Raw genomic sequence first — 15,286 nt, forward strand, 5'->3', positions numbered from 1 at the left:
TGTTTGAACCCGACCTTCTTTTTGCACCCAAGATCATTTTAGGTAAGGGGGGGGGGGGGGGGGGGGCCACGAGTCCAGGAGTGCAACAGGGGGGGATAGGCATTTGGTGGTTTTATCCATAGTTCTGCAGCACACTTGAGCTGCAGTGTAGAGCTGGTCCAAGTCTCTCTTCTCGCTTCAATCAAACCCACCCCTTTGGCCCTTTGGCTGCCAGTGTATTTTGTCATTCAAATTGTATGAATCTACTATGCATTACCATGAGGAGCAGGCAAACTCTACTCCAGCTATGAAGCAGTGAAGCCCCTTTAAAGCACTACTTTCTTTCTTTCACTACTTTAAAAGCGATATTTTCTGTGTGTGTGTGTGTGTGTGTGTGTGTGTCCCACTCAGTTGTGCTGGTGTTAAGATGGCAACACTTGCCCCTCTAACCATCACTGAGTCAACAAATGAGTCCACACTAGGTACTATTGGAGGAGCTCCCAGTGGTTTCCCAAGTTCCTGCCAGAGCTGGTGGAGACACACACATACTTAAGCACACACGCACTTACCCAGACACGCACACACGCACACGCACACAGGCGAACCAACAAGTCCCAAGGACATGATGTGGTTTCACATCTAGTCAACCACCCAAACAGACCATTTCGGGCTTCCAGTTCCTTTTAACATCCATATCCACAAAGAGAGCACTGGCACAATATTAATAACACTTAATCATTTCCTCTGACCTAAATGATTTCTTTATGGTGCTGTGGAAACAGCAACCCGAGGCATGAATCGGGATCTAATCTGGCTGAATTTCAAAACGGTCTTCAGCGAGCACACGCGCATCCACCACACACATGAACACGCGCACTTGGTGCTCATACAGTAGTCACATGATGAAATATGCTCCCGACAGGCTGTGCATTTGAGTGTTTGACTGCATTGTTTCTCAGAGCTTTTCTGCAGACTCTCAAACATGTTTATGTGTCAATCTTTCTGATGCGTATTGTGTATTAATGAAAAAACTGGAACTTAGTGTAAATACTTCTGCATCGCCTTCTCAAGTGTTATGCCCTGTTTTATGTTTTATGCTTCAAATTCCATGCCATGGCTGCTTCCTTTAGTGAATTTTCAATTCATATCAGGATAAGCGGTCTGCTCTCAGGAGTACCATTAGAATAAAACAAGTATTTAGCTTCAAGGAAAAAGCCTTTGAAATGAAGCCCTCGCTATAATAGTAGAAGTAGCAATATATCTGAGAGGGAAAGACTCGTTATTTGTTGGAGCAGGCGGCTGCTAAGAACAATCTCAGGACGGACTTAACATACAGCGGCCTGTATGTTTGCTGTCCCAGCAATTCCCATGAATCACAATGTTCAGGTCGTCCGTTGCTATAAAAGTCATTTTAGTCCATCCGAATTAATAATTTCATTTTACATAAAAGAAAAATATGAGCATCGACTCGGCTCAACAGTGGCTTGGCTGTAACTCTGTTTTCAAGGACGCAATAGTCTGGGAAAGAGCTAAGCATGAGACGGAGCGAGGAAGAGAGACAGACGGGTGTGAACGGGGAAAAAGAGGAGGGGGTAGTATTTTAATGCCTGTTGTCACCACGTAATGTCCTCAATACGACAAAATGCTGAACCAGAGAAACCGGAGAAGACTTTTATAAAATCCCCCCGCTGCCTCCAACATATCTCTGGGATATTCCGAGAGCAGAACGTATAAATCTGGGTCTTTTCACGTCCAAGTCCCTCTCCCCGAACACTGAATTCACACAGACACACACTCACATAAATACACACCGAGACGCACTAAGTCCCACAGGACCTATGACTGCAGTTTGAATACATGCTGCACACTGGTGTGCCCTTGTTGGAGCCAGCCTCCGGTGGGTTATACTGAGACTATAATAACATGCTCTCAGCGAGACAAGGTGTTGGTCCTCTCCAAACGTTCCTGTTACGACGTTGCTAAGTTAAATTATGAATCTCGTGTCATCTTTACTACTGTGAGACTCAGCAGAATGAGTCATACCTCAAAGGTTTTTGCATGAGGGTTAAATCTGGACTATTTCTGATTATTGTTTGACACAGATGAGAGAGCCAGAGAATCCCATGGCCATTGTTTAGTTTGTTGTCTCCTTCATTTGCCAGTTGTATTTCATAGCCACGCCATGATTTGTTTTGAATTTACTTTCCCTTCCCACAGCTTACATTTTCTCTCCATCTCTCATCTTGCTATGTGCCTGTGAATGAATGCGTGTGTCCTCGTGGATTTATTTATTTGTTTCGGTGAACCACAAGCCAGCGAGCTGAGGAGGAACCATCATTTTGCGTAAACAGTCACGAAACACATGAGGGAGGGGGTCGGGGGGAGAAGGGAGGGAGGAGTGAGACGAAGAAGAATTTGGAGGAACAAAAGGAGGACAGAGGTGTAGCGTGTTTGGTAAAGACTGCGACTCTCCTGCAGGGCCTGGGGGCACAGCGACGGCAAACCCGGACTGTTTCCCACCCAGAGCTTGTCGACAGGAATTTAATGCCGGCTCTAACGTCTGAACCGCACAGCAGGAAAAGGAGGAGGAGGGGATGGTGGGATAGGAAATTCTCTCCCCACCTTCATGTCAAACACAAGTCTGTGTGTGACTGTGCTGTGGCTGCCACCTGAGGAACACATTAAAACCCAGCCTCGTTCCCCTCCTCAAGTCACACTCGTACACATGCAGAGACATGATTGCACAAATATAAACAGACTAATTGTTGAAAACTGTTTGTTGCTTGCCCCCAGGGTCGATTAGGTCGCAGGACGAAGGCCTGTCCCCATATGGAGGTTGTTGGTCCCACGCCCAGTTTGATTTCCCTTCTGCCTCCCTGATTAAATCAAGCTGGACATTTCTGTGGAGGTGGGAGAGAAGGAGGGAGAGTAAGAGGGAAGGGAGACAGGAACGTCTGCCAAACTCCAGGCAAGCAGCGACGCACTGTTCCAGACAAGTCACACAAACTTGTGTTCCCCTCTCTCCCTCCATCTTTACCTCCTTTGTCTCGATCTTTTTCTTTCATTTTCTCAAAGCGTTCCATGTTTCAAAAGAGTGAGAGATCAGTGTAGTGATTTGTAAAGTTTACTATATGACTCCGAAAAGCAAAAATGTCATCTGTAGAGTGAAGGAATGGCAAAGTCTTTAAGAAGGGCATAAATCTTAATTAAGTTAAAGGACGTGGTGAGAGGACTCAGTAGTTGCAAACACATTCATGGTCACCAAACTGGGCGACGCAGCAGGGGTGCAAGAATGTGGGAGAAAATTTGCCAGCTGGCTACAGACTGCAGGTCGTTCAGCACACTCTGCTGTCCAGTCAAACACACTGACTTATCATTGTAGGTATGTTGACTGATGCTTTTGCATGTCAAAGACGAGCCACTCGTATCACAAAGTTACGGATATTAATAATGAATGTAAGCAACATCAAAAGGTTTGCCCCCCTTGTACAATCCATTTGACGAGCCCAATGTAGTGTCAGTGAGTGATGAGTCAGACAACCGTGGTTTTTGTGGGGATGTAAGAAACAACAACAAGCTGGGCTGCCCTAGTATTATGCGTCTCAGGATGATGACATCATGACACAGTGAGTAGGAGGTAAAGAGCTGAACAATAATCATTCATCCCCATCAACCTCTGGATCGGTTTCACAAACCCTCATTGATCTTCCTTCCCACTTTGTGACAGCCACACTGAAATAAACAACTGAGTAATTATGTTAATGCACACACACACACCTATATACAGTGAAATATCACTGAGTGATAACCTGTTCTCACACATACACACAGAGCTAGAGCATGCACAAGTTCACAGAACTACTCAATTGTGTCATTAATGAAAGTCCATGCATTGGTGTGTGAGTATGTGCATAAAAAAAAAATCAATGAGCTCGCATAGATAAGATGAAACTCCAAACATCCTCCATTGTCTGGCTTTTTTTTTTTTTTACCCTGGAGGCCTTAAACCAATTTACACACCAACTCCTTCCACCTACTCACATACAGCCCCATGATGTTTAAATTAAAGAGGGATGGAGGGGGAGGCTGGAGTGGGGAGCGGTGTAAAGGAGAGAAAAAAGAAGAAAAAAAAGTTTCCTGAACATAGTAGAAAATTATTTTCTCTGGACAGTTTTAAGAGTCGACATCCTGTGCTGGAGTTCTCTAATCATCACCAGCGCAATTTACAATCAGAACACACAGCGAGCCAGTTCAGACCAGCTCATCTGTTGACTTTGGCCCCAGCTGAGCACCGCGTCCTGCTCTGTGTGTGTGTATGTGTGTGTGTGTGTGTGTGTATGCCTGAGTGTGTGTGTGTGTGTGTGTATGCCTGAGTGTGTGTGTGTGTGTGTGTGTGTGTGTGTGTGTGTGCGCGCTGTTGCCATTTGAGACTTGGGTGACTCGGCACTGGGCCCTGACAAGGGTGGGGTGAACCTTTGTGTGGCGGAGGCGACCGCACGCATGCACATGTTCCCTCTCCCTTTCATATACGCATTTGCTCGCCGTTCTTTTTTTGCACACGCCGCCAAACGTCCACTGAACATGGAAATGCACCCGAGCACACATGCGTGCATAAGTAAGACATAATCGAGAGCTTGATAAACACAGGTATGCGCGCCGCCAGGAGATGATTGCAACACACACACAGCCAAAAACACAATTTAGACTAGATATACTACCACAAAAACTTCTAGGCGCACAAGTGGAGAAACCCTGCTCCCTTCCCGTATCCATGCTCATTCAATGCACAGCCCTTGTGTACGTCTGTGTGCATGTGTGTGTCACACTCAGGATGCTCTCCCACCCACAGTTCCCTTGGCTGGCCTCCACCTAGCTCGAGCCCAGTGCGGTGCTGCTGCCTTGCCGCAGGGCTGAACACAGCTCACTGTGTGTCTGCCCCCTCGCAACCCCAGACTGTCCCGACCAATGTGCTTCTGATTAGGTGGCTTAATTACAGCTGTAAAAACAATGTTGATATAAGCCTCAAAATTGCAGTGTGTCAGATACTATTAGCCAACCTTGGACTCTAGCCATTGTTATCCAACTCCTCCAGCGACCCCCCCCCCACCCCAATCTCTCTCTCCCCCTCCCTCTGCCTCTTCCCATACTTTTCCTCACCCTTATGATTTTTCCTCTCCCCCTTCACATTTTCTTTCATGTCGCAAGCTGCAACACAGGCCTTATCCGAGAGGCCAAATGGCTCGCAAATAAAACAGCAGTGTTGTGAAGATCGGCCTTGACAAAGTCAGAAAAGTTTTCTAGAAAAAAAGGCATGTAAGCGACACATGACAAAAAAAAATGTCAAAGCTAAGAACAAAGAAAAGCATCCACTTCATCTGATCAGGTGTGAATTGCACTTTATTTCTTAAATTGGCCTTTTTGGCCTGGGATGCTTGACCTTTTGAGTGGTGTGTGGTTGTTCAAAATAAGGGCCCTGGCTCCAAAGCAGAGTAAGAGGATATTCTATTAGGAAACACTGCAAGGCAGTGAAGGCTTCCAGAGAGGGGATGTCAGACAGTCTGGGACAGGACACAGGGCTGTGTGTTGGGCTCTTTGTGTTTCAGTGACAGTGACTAAGAAGCGGGAGTGTAAGGTGTGCCAGAAGTCTGGTCCAGGGAAAACTCAGCAACACCGTTTAATGGAGGCAAGGAAGAAAAGCAAAGTAAAAACCTCAAGTATGCAAATCCTGGGTGGTCCCATCTTTGGACTGCATTAAGAGAAAGTCCCCTTTTTTCATCTGTCTCCATCCTTGAGGCAGCTTCAACCTCCGCTCTCCTGAGGACCAGGTGTTGTGGATGAACGGCGGACATTCATCAGGCTCACTTACAGCTAATCAGCCGAGTTAAGACAAGAGGCAGTCGAGACATCGACAGCAGCGGGGTACAATTTGACAAAAAGGCGGTGGAGTTTCACGAGGGACAAGCCAAGGGCGGGTTTCCCCAACCCTGCAGGCCTCCATGGTGGCCTGCCTTACCCCTGCGGCCTCTTCAGCCGCTGGCACTTCAAGGCCTCCCAAAAGTGTAATGCCAGGGCCCCAAATTCACATCGCTATGATGAGTGAGACAGACCGAAACGAAAGCAAGGAAGCAAACTGCCCGGGCCAGTATTGATTCTTGTGGACCGGGCAGGGTGTGTCTCTGCATTTCCCAGCCTTGAAAGGCCGTCTTGTCACTAAAGGTGGAGGCAATACAGTATGCCATCGTTTGAATAATTGATGACTGATTCCTAAGTAATCAGTGTCCTCACAAGACAATGCATTCTCTCTCTCCCTGGTGGAGAGAAAGAGCCCGGCCTGTTTTTGTCCCGGTGCCTTTAGAAGCAAAAGGTAAAAGCTTTAATGCACTGAAGCCACTGGAAGTGCTGCCTCTGAAGGACTCCCCCCGGAATCAACTGGGATGGTGTGTCTCTCCTTACGAGGGGGCCTATCAGAGTGGCCTTCCAGTAAAGGGAGTGCGAGAGAGACAAAGTAGTGGCGGAAGATAGAGTCATTGAGTGAGGGAGTGTGTCAGAGCAGGAAGGCACGCGCATGCATTTAGACGTGAGAGTGCACAATCGTGTGCATCTGAACATAAAACGTACACTAAGTGTAAAGTTTGTTTAGGTGGTGAAAGTATTTGGATGTTTTCTTGAGTGGCCGTGTGTGTGTGTGTGTGTGTGTGTGTGTGTGTGTGTGTGTGTGTGTGTGTGTGTGTGTGTGTGTGAGTGTGTGTCTTGGAATGTGCAGCCCCTTCCTCTAAACAGGAAAGGAGTGCAGTTAATAGTATCACCACCCTTTCCCCTCATACAGAAACAGTGGCTGAGCCAGACAAACTTTAACTGTGGACCAATCCTGATCCTGTTCACATTAACATACCACACAACATCTGATTACCCGAAATTTGCTCTCTACAAAGCACCTGGCAGGAGGAGACATGAGAATATCTCTATCAAGCTGTTTGCAAAATCATTTTCATTGCCATCTACAAGATATGTGAATAAGGCAACAGGAAAAAAAAAGGAAGAAGAAGAAGTGCACAGTTGAGGGAAGGGCAAGCCAATAACTCCACTACTGCTCATCTAAACAATAGCAGGTAATTAGCGAGTCGGCGTGTTGCTTCTCCAGGTGAGCTGGACCGTGAGGTCGAGGCTGCCGTGTCTGTTGCAGTGGGACTCTCACTGGGCCTGTGTGTGTGTGTGTGTTTTCTCCAAGTGGACTCCTTGTAACACAAAGACACTTCTTTGTGTCTTTGTGCTGCCACCGATGTTTTCCAAAGTAGCCCGTCTAATGAGGACAGTCCCCGTCTGTGCAATCAATGCAATTCTTAATGGGTTTTGTCATCAGTTATCTTGCTAATATATATTTGTCAAACAGCAAGGACGACTCTCTCCGCTCTCAACTCGCCTCTCAGCTGAGCTCTCTCTCTCTTTCTCACACACACACACACACACACACACACACACACACACACACACACACACACACACACACACACACACACACACACACACACACACACACACACACACACACACACACACACACACACACACACACACACACACACACACACACACACACACACACACACACACACACACACACACAGATTTGCATTTGAATAATCAAAACTATTTTATTAGAATCAAAAACGAATATAATAAAGTAGCCAAATCAAATGAGTAGTTGATTTGTAAGAAGCCGCCGCTTATTGAAAACTGAGCGAATTAATTAATCTTGCCCTGAATTGGTTTTAATGTTTTAACATAATTTTTGGGGATATAATATCAGTTGTTTTTATCAAACAAAACAAATGCTGGGTCCCAAAGAAACCCGGGGCTGTGGCATGGCAAATGTTACAGTAAGAAAGTGCACACACTTACTTTTCGTCTACTGAAATGTTAGTAGGAAGGCAGTGAGATCATTTCAATATCAAAGGCACATGTTCACTTAATTTGCATTAAACAGGGGAGGGTGGATGCACATTTGAAGCTCAGAGGAGGTCCTTATCCCAATCATTCAAGACATGTTACTTGTGTAAAATCACATAATTAAAAAAGGCACAAATATCAAAACTTCTCAGAAATATCTGATTGTGATTTCTTTTTATCCCACAAACACGTGCCTTTCCCGTTTCCATTATGTTGTGACAGTTAAGTGAAACATTATTTAATATTTTGTGATGAAACAGGGGAGAAACTCTCTCTTCTAACTCAGTCTGCAGAAGTGAAATTGGGGAGACAGTGAGACTCTCAGAGAAATATGCTGAAAGTGTCAGAGCCGCTGCTTGAGTATGGCAAAATTGCTTATTTTCAGATTCAGCCACATCAAGCACTCCTGGCTGTTTGTGGAAGCGCTTGCATATTCATGGCCCGCCTGTTTTGAGAACCTGTCACTGGGCCTGTTATATAGCTCTCGCTGCCTTTCTGCTCAGGATGGCTTCAGAGGCAAAAAAACACTCCATCAGACATTAACACTGTCCAGCTGACACAGTCAGGCAGTAAAACTGACAGCCAATGGAGGTTGGCCTAGCAAATGAACCGGACATAATAAACCGCTGACACAGGGGTCACCTTCTGTCACCGCGTATGTATCCACACACACATAGAAAATCACATACACACATCAAAAGGACAATGGGCCCTCCATCCTCTTGCGTTTAAATACCCATATATTCCCGCACACACACGCGCTCAGACCATCACTTGCATCCTCCCACTTCTCTCCTTTGGCTGGGTTAAATCCAGCAAAACCCCAGCCTTGCGTTTGACCTGCCTCCCACTTCAGCTGTAAAAGAGCGAGTGCGGCAAGGAGGAGCTGGTGAGCGCTGGGCTACCCACTTCTCAGACAAGAGCAACTATGGATTTATGACTTAAACTTGGCTAGTTATAAGGTCAATATAATATTGAAATGTATGGGAATAATTCCCCTTCTGCACGGACAGCTACCTTCATAAATCTGAAGGATTAATAAAAGCATCTGGGTGAGTGTTTTTCGCTGCTATGAAAGTTCTCATTGACAGCGTTTTCCCCTGTGGGTCCGTGAAACAGAAGAGGTGTTCGATGGGAGATTAATTAGCATGGCTAACACTCGGGTCAGGAGCCCTTCATGTCGAAAACCTGCCACTGACAACGTATGTACATACGCGCTTGTTTCTTTGCATGTAGCTATACATTTTGCTTTCCACTTGAAGATAGTATTGTGTAAGTGGTGTGTTTTATCAATCCGGCTTCCTCCTCCCACACTATGACTGCTGTGTTCCCCCTCCTCCCAACCCTTCCCTCTGCCGCACAGCCTCTGTACACGGAGAGCTCTGCACAGTCCCCGCGGAATCTCCTGTGTCAGTACATTACCTTATAAGTGGAGGCATTGACTGTGGGGACTCTTTGATACACATTCACATACAGTACAAACACAATTGATCTTCAGCGGGGCATGGGGGGGGGGGGGGGGCGTGCTGAAGAAAGACCTACACAAGTATAACGGATCACAGGCCTTTCGTGTGGAGTAGGATCTGTATGTGCAGGAAGGAACAAAACGCTCTTTTGATAAGGATGTGACACGGAGCAATCTTTCCCTGGAGCCAGCCGCTAAGCGCTGAACACTATCAGCGATCTGGGAAAGGCTCAGAGCGCCACTGTGAAAATGTTACATTATCCTATCTGTGCAGCCTCGCATCGAGCATAATGTGACTGCCTGACTTTTCTTTTGCTTTTTGCATGCGCACATTTTCCCCTTAGGGGTGCTAAAATAATGACTCCGTCTTATGACAACATTTGCAGCTCAATTAAAAAAAAGTGTTTATGTAAATCTTCCCCTGTGTGGGCGCTGCCAGTTCACCGTGTTCGCGGTAGTAGGAGGATGTTGTCATCCACTTGCCATGGAGTGTCAGAGACCTTAGGTTGTCATGACAATACACAAGGGTCAAACTTCAGCACTGACTTTCCATCCAATCGCCGCACTTTGTTGGTAAAAGGAATTATTTACTTGTTTTATATTTTTTAGACATGTGTGTGTGTGTGGGGGGGGGGGGGGGGGGGGACCAGCGAGTGACTAATCGATTCCACCTCCATTTACATTCAAAAATTGTTGGTGAGGGCTGGTCGTTAGTATCAAATGAATACTCTCTCCCTCAGATGTGGATGCAAGATCAGACACCAGTCAATGATGTGTTTGAAATAAAAATAAATGAATTGGAGTGTTTTTGCTCTGAGTGAGAGGAGAGCCCTAATGAGAGTGATCACAGATGCCAAGACCAAACACTTCAAACAAAGGCAGCTTGTTCTTTCATACATGAACAGGGGTAAAAAAGCCTTTAAAGATATTCTCTTTATAGAAAAAAAAACAAAGAGAGTGACAGAAAGAAAGATAGTGGAATTACACCGTCTGATGAAGAAAGTCCGAAACTGAACAATCGCAACGCATTCGCCATCTTTCTGGGAAAAAGGTTATAATTGCATAATTGAGAGTGTAAAAGCAGAGGAATTTAGGAAATTACGGACAATAATTTGCTGTAATTATGGGTCTCCCCTTGCACTACTTACTCTGCAGCCTTACACTGCTCCGTGCAACGCACACTATGTTCTAAATGCTTTAGCTGTCCACATTTAGATGAGTTGTGAATATAAACAAGTGAGTGAGTGAAAAGTCCTTCTTGGTCTATTTAAACCCTCCCCCGCAGGCAACAGTATTTACAAGGAAACGGTTATCATTTAGTCTCTGTTGCAGATCAAAATGTCAAGCTCCACAGAGAATCTGAGCAGTGCTGTTAGGGCCAAAAGTGCAGTTTTAGAGCCCCAGGATCAGAGGGAAAAAAAATGATTTGCAAATGCCCAAATATGTCTAATTGACCTGAAATATAGCCTGTGTGCAGGAACTGTTTGAAATCAATACGGAGAGAAAAGAATATCCTTGAAGGAACATTTCACAGGTTCAGCATTGTGAAGTATGCAGGAATTATGAAAACAATCAAGAAGTCATAATAGGTCATGTGAATTAAAATTACAGTGGTTGCAGCCAATTAAGAGAGTGTGAGGAGCGGCGGTTTTACACCTAGCAGACCAGTGTAATAGAGAGCGAGTTTAGATTATATGAATATTCTGCGGACATAAAAGCTGTTTGTGAGTGAATCCACACATAATGTATTCCCTCTGTATTTGTTTATTGTGTGTGTTTAGTGGGGTAAATCAATAAGCCGTATTCCCAGCCTTGATTGGATTCACAATTAGCTCTAGTGAGAGACTCCCTGACAGTGGGTCTGCTAGATTCAGCAAAGCCAACCAACCTGATTGTCTTTCCCTCACATCAACCGTTGCTCCCCGCGATGCTCTCTCCTGTCCAGGTGCCTTTTGGGTAACGGCGAGGACTGGAGGGAAGTTCCTTCCCTGTGCGGCAGGCGGGCCGTGACAGCTCCGAGGTGCTCTTTGACCTGAGAGGAAGGGAAAACAACATCAATGGTAATTCCCCTTCAAACACATTAACTGGGATGAACTGGGTCCCACCGAGCCCCTCTGAGTGGACTTGCATTGATCGCAGAAATCCATGAATAAATTTAGCACTAATTGATTTTTTTTTTTTCCATCCTCAGAAAATAAATCTCTAATTCGGAGTAGAGGCGGTGAATGTTGCAGATTGTGCAAGCACCTTCCCTGTTTTAAAAACCAAAGGAAATACGTTTGGAGAACTGACTTAATAAGGCTGCAAAAATATTCAGCGTCCTCTCATTCCGTCTGATCCAGGAGACCTGTTGTTTTTCCGCGCAGCCACAAGTTTCATCATTTGTGATTCGACAAGAGTCAATAAAAAAGTCCACCTTTATCTCGGCCGCTAAACAAACAAAGAGAATTCACTCGGTTAGGATTGTCGAAGCAACAAGCCCAGAAATTAACCCATTAGGTCCTCTGGATCGCAGCTACCGTTTAATTGCTTTCAGTGGGGATTGAGGCTATAGATGGAGGGGAAATGGTGTCGCATATGCATTTACAAGAGCTCCCGATCCCTTTCACCCTGCCAGTTGGAAGAGTGATACTGTCAATATAGGAAGAAGGCACTTAGAAAAGATTCCACACGTTAAGAGTAAATACTGCACTGGGGTAGCGGAGAGAAAGAGGATGTTGTAAATATCACAAAGCTGAACTTCCAAGGCAGATTTATTTAATTTTAAGACTTTTTCTTTTTTTAATTTAGAAGTAAGACTAAGCTGAAAAGGAACGTCTTCACCGTTTATTTTCCAGAACGAGTACAAAAAACTAAATGTCGGCTACGTAAAATAATTTTTCATAATCGTGGAATCTTTCAAAAATAAGAAAAAATAGGCGGGGAAATTAAAAAGTCTCTCCAGAGCCGATCCTAATATCATCAGGTTATATTTCAAAGCAATTTAGCAGAAGGATAGTAGTGGATTTTAAGCACTGATTAGTTATTAATAATAATGTATTAAGCTGATTGGAAACACTGAGGAAGTTGTCCACAGTTAAAATCAATTGAGGTAGATTTTTTTTTAAGTCAGAAGCTATAGTATTATATTTTATATTAAATATTTTTGTTATTTAAATTGATTGCGTGAGTCAAAATCATTGCTCAGCAAAATAATAAAGCTTTGTGGATAGAACATGCTTTTATGCGCTGGAATAAAAATACCAAATCAGATTTTGTATTTGAATGTGAACATTTAGTCTGAATTAGTGTGTAATAATAAAGATTATATTTCTAATAAAATAAAATACCACTTTGTAAATAATAACTGGAGCATCATTATTGTTTATTTCAAGTTGTCAATTGAAATAATCAGAGTGCTTATTCTCACTGATAATTGAGGGGTCTTGATTTGGAAAGTTGCAGATTCAAGTATCATACTGCCACCTACTGGCTGAGACTTTTTTCAAAGCTGTTCAATCAGTGGGAGTGCACTCAAATGAGTTCCTTATGATTAAAATTATTCAGGAATTCAGAAAGGACAACTTCTATGACATCTTCGGAAATGAAATATCACGTTTGGTTTTACATGAGATGATAGATAATATCCTCAGACATCTGCATTAACTGGGAGAGGGAATGTCCCACGGGTGCCCTCAGTAAACATGGTGTCCTTGGCCCTGTGAAGCACATGTAGCTGAAGATGTGGTTATGGTCTATCAAGACTCCCTTTACTGACAAACCTCAATTGCTCAGTCGTGCAAAAGAAAAAAGTGTTCCTGAAATGCTCCTTTTTGTTTGATGGATGACTTGCACGTATAATGGCTGGGCAATACCTCTGCAAATAAACCAGACTTGACATTGCCCCGCGCTGGAACGTTCGGGACGCCCCAGGGACAGGATCAAAGGCCTCGTGCGTCCTTGGACTCTATCTGTGCCAAACATGCACAGCAAGCTCAGGAACAGCGATCCAACACATTTCGGCGATCATCATCATCTGCGCTGGCTGCGTTTGTTGGTCATCAGCTATTTCGGTTTAATTTGTTACAGTCATATTCCTCCGTGTTTTCGTCATGGTAACAGCGGGGCCCGAAAGCGGCGCAGCTACGCAATACAGTGAATCAATTTACGATTTTATTATCCCATAACAAAATTATATATTCGGCTAAGTGGAAACACAAATGCGATGTTTCAGAAAATCAAGTGCCAGACTGATTGATCTCTCCAGCACTTTTTTTTCCCGACTGACACGTCAGACTGAGCAGCACATCAGCTCCACTCTCGTCTGCACGGTGCTGTGGGGGCTGTTCCGCGGCTTAATCCACGTTACTCTGGCTTTGTTTGGAGAAAGCCAGCCAACTACATAACCTTAATTAGTCAAGCTGTATTCATTCATGTGATTACAATGCGCCGCACAGTAGTGAAGAGAAGCATCTGTCACTTGAACACAAATGATTTCTCAATCTTTGCGTTCGGTGGAATAAATCTATCAAACACTCGTCTAATCTTAAAGCAGACTGATGTAGCTGCTCATGGATTTAGTGAAGACATCCCTCGAGTAAATACAGTATATGATATATCATGATGTTGATTTTGAGCTGAAATAAAAGAATCTTGTCTAGAGCTGCAATTTACATATTTATCATTAAGTACTTTTTTATTTTTTGTTATTTTGATTAGTCAATTAATTGTTTAGTCTACAAGAGTAAAAAAAAAAAAACAGTCCCAAACCAAAGATTATATAAATGCTTATAAATGTGCTGTGTATAAAAAAGAGAAAAGCAGCAAATCCTTCCATTTCAGAGGGGATTTTTTTTTAATTGACTATAAAAAATTTGCATGAAATGTATTTTTTGTAAATTAACAAATAGATAAATCATGCACAGTTCTTGTCTAAAATCAAAATGCAAAAGGAAAAGAATATCTTTTAGTATTGTGCGTCAGTTGTTTTTTCCACGGGGGAAAAGAGGGGACAACCTGAGGTTTATCTGAGATCCCTTTCTCCCCAGCTTCTTGAGCTTCATCGTGTTTGCCATTTCTAAATCTCCCCAAAGCAATGCATCTGCTGCTATCCACATGCACAACTGGGGCGAGCGGCGAGATGTCACTTTTGTGAACTCGCCGCAGTGGACAAGGGGGAAAATGACGCAATCGTCAGAAGAGTGGTCTGGGTGGTGAAGCTGGGGCCGGCCGGGCAGGTTGCAGGGATCGCCCGCGCCTCGGCAGATGTGCCTCGGTGTCATTCCACATCCGCAGCCGAATGAATCACCCAGCAGATGTTTAACGTCAAGGCCGGGCCGTCACGCCAGCCAAACACACACACATAAGCACACCAGCCATGCACAGACATTTCATTATTACATTAGGGAGATTGGCTCCACAAGGGGTCAGGCCAAGGTGCTGATCCTCACCTTGGTGTGACTTTGACCAAAAATAACAAAGCAGATATTTGCTCAACCTATACACAAGTTTTTGTTCTCTGACTGAAATTCTGTTCAAAACGCGCCGAGTCTCGTGGTGTGTTTCTCCAGCATTATGTATTTTCAGCCTCTTTTTGATCTCTGGCTCGCACCATCTGAAAACAACCCGTCAATATTGAAAGGCGGAAGGTATTTTAAATAACGCTACACAAGATCCTCCCAGTTCCTTTCTCTGTGGGACCTTTTTGTCAGAACCCGTTTCCACCATAAAAAAAACCCAAATACGTCTTCTCACCACACATGCAATTTTTATCACCTCTTTGTTTCTGGGTTTGTTTTGGGGTAAAGATGACGAAATGCAACACTATTACAATAAACTATGGCTGCTGTAAAACAGATGTTCTCAACCTTTGTGAAGTCACGCTGCCACGCAGTACACAACACATTTCCACATGTC

At 44.3% G+C, this 15,286-nt stretch overlaps 1 long non-coding RNA gene across 4 annotated transcripts in view; it reads right to left on the reverse strand.

Annotated features, from left to right (window-relative positions):
• The window catches only part of LOC124850483, a 151,552-nt gene that overhangs the window by 126,271 nt on the left and 9,995 nt on the right, over nucleotides 1-15,286 (reverse strand). For all 4 annotated transcript variants that reach the window (XR_007031349.1, XR_007031348.1, XR_007031346.1 and 1 more), the window contains exon 3: nucleotides 11,280-11,423. This is a non-coding gene — a long non-coding RNA (uncharacterized LOC124850483). The remainder of the gene's footprint in view (nucleotides 1-11,279; nucleotides 11,424-15,286) is intronic.

This window comes from Scophthalmus maximus, chromosome 8 (genome assembly GCF_022379125.1).
Source record: "Scophthalmus maximus strain ysfricsl-2021 chromosome 8, ASM2237912v1, whole genome shotgun sequence".
NCBI classification, from domain to species: domain Eukaryota; kingdom Metazoa; phylum Chordata; class Actinopteri; order Pleuronectiformes; family Scophthalmidae; genus Scophthalmus; species Scophthalmus maximus.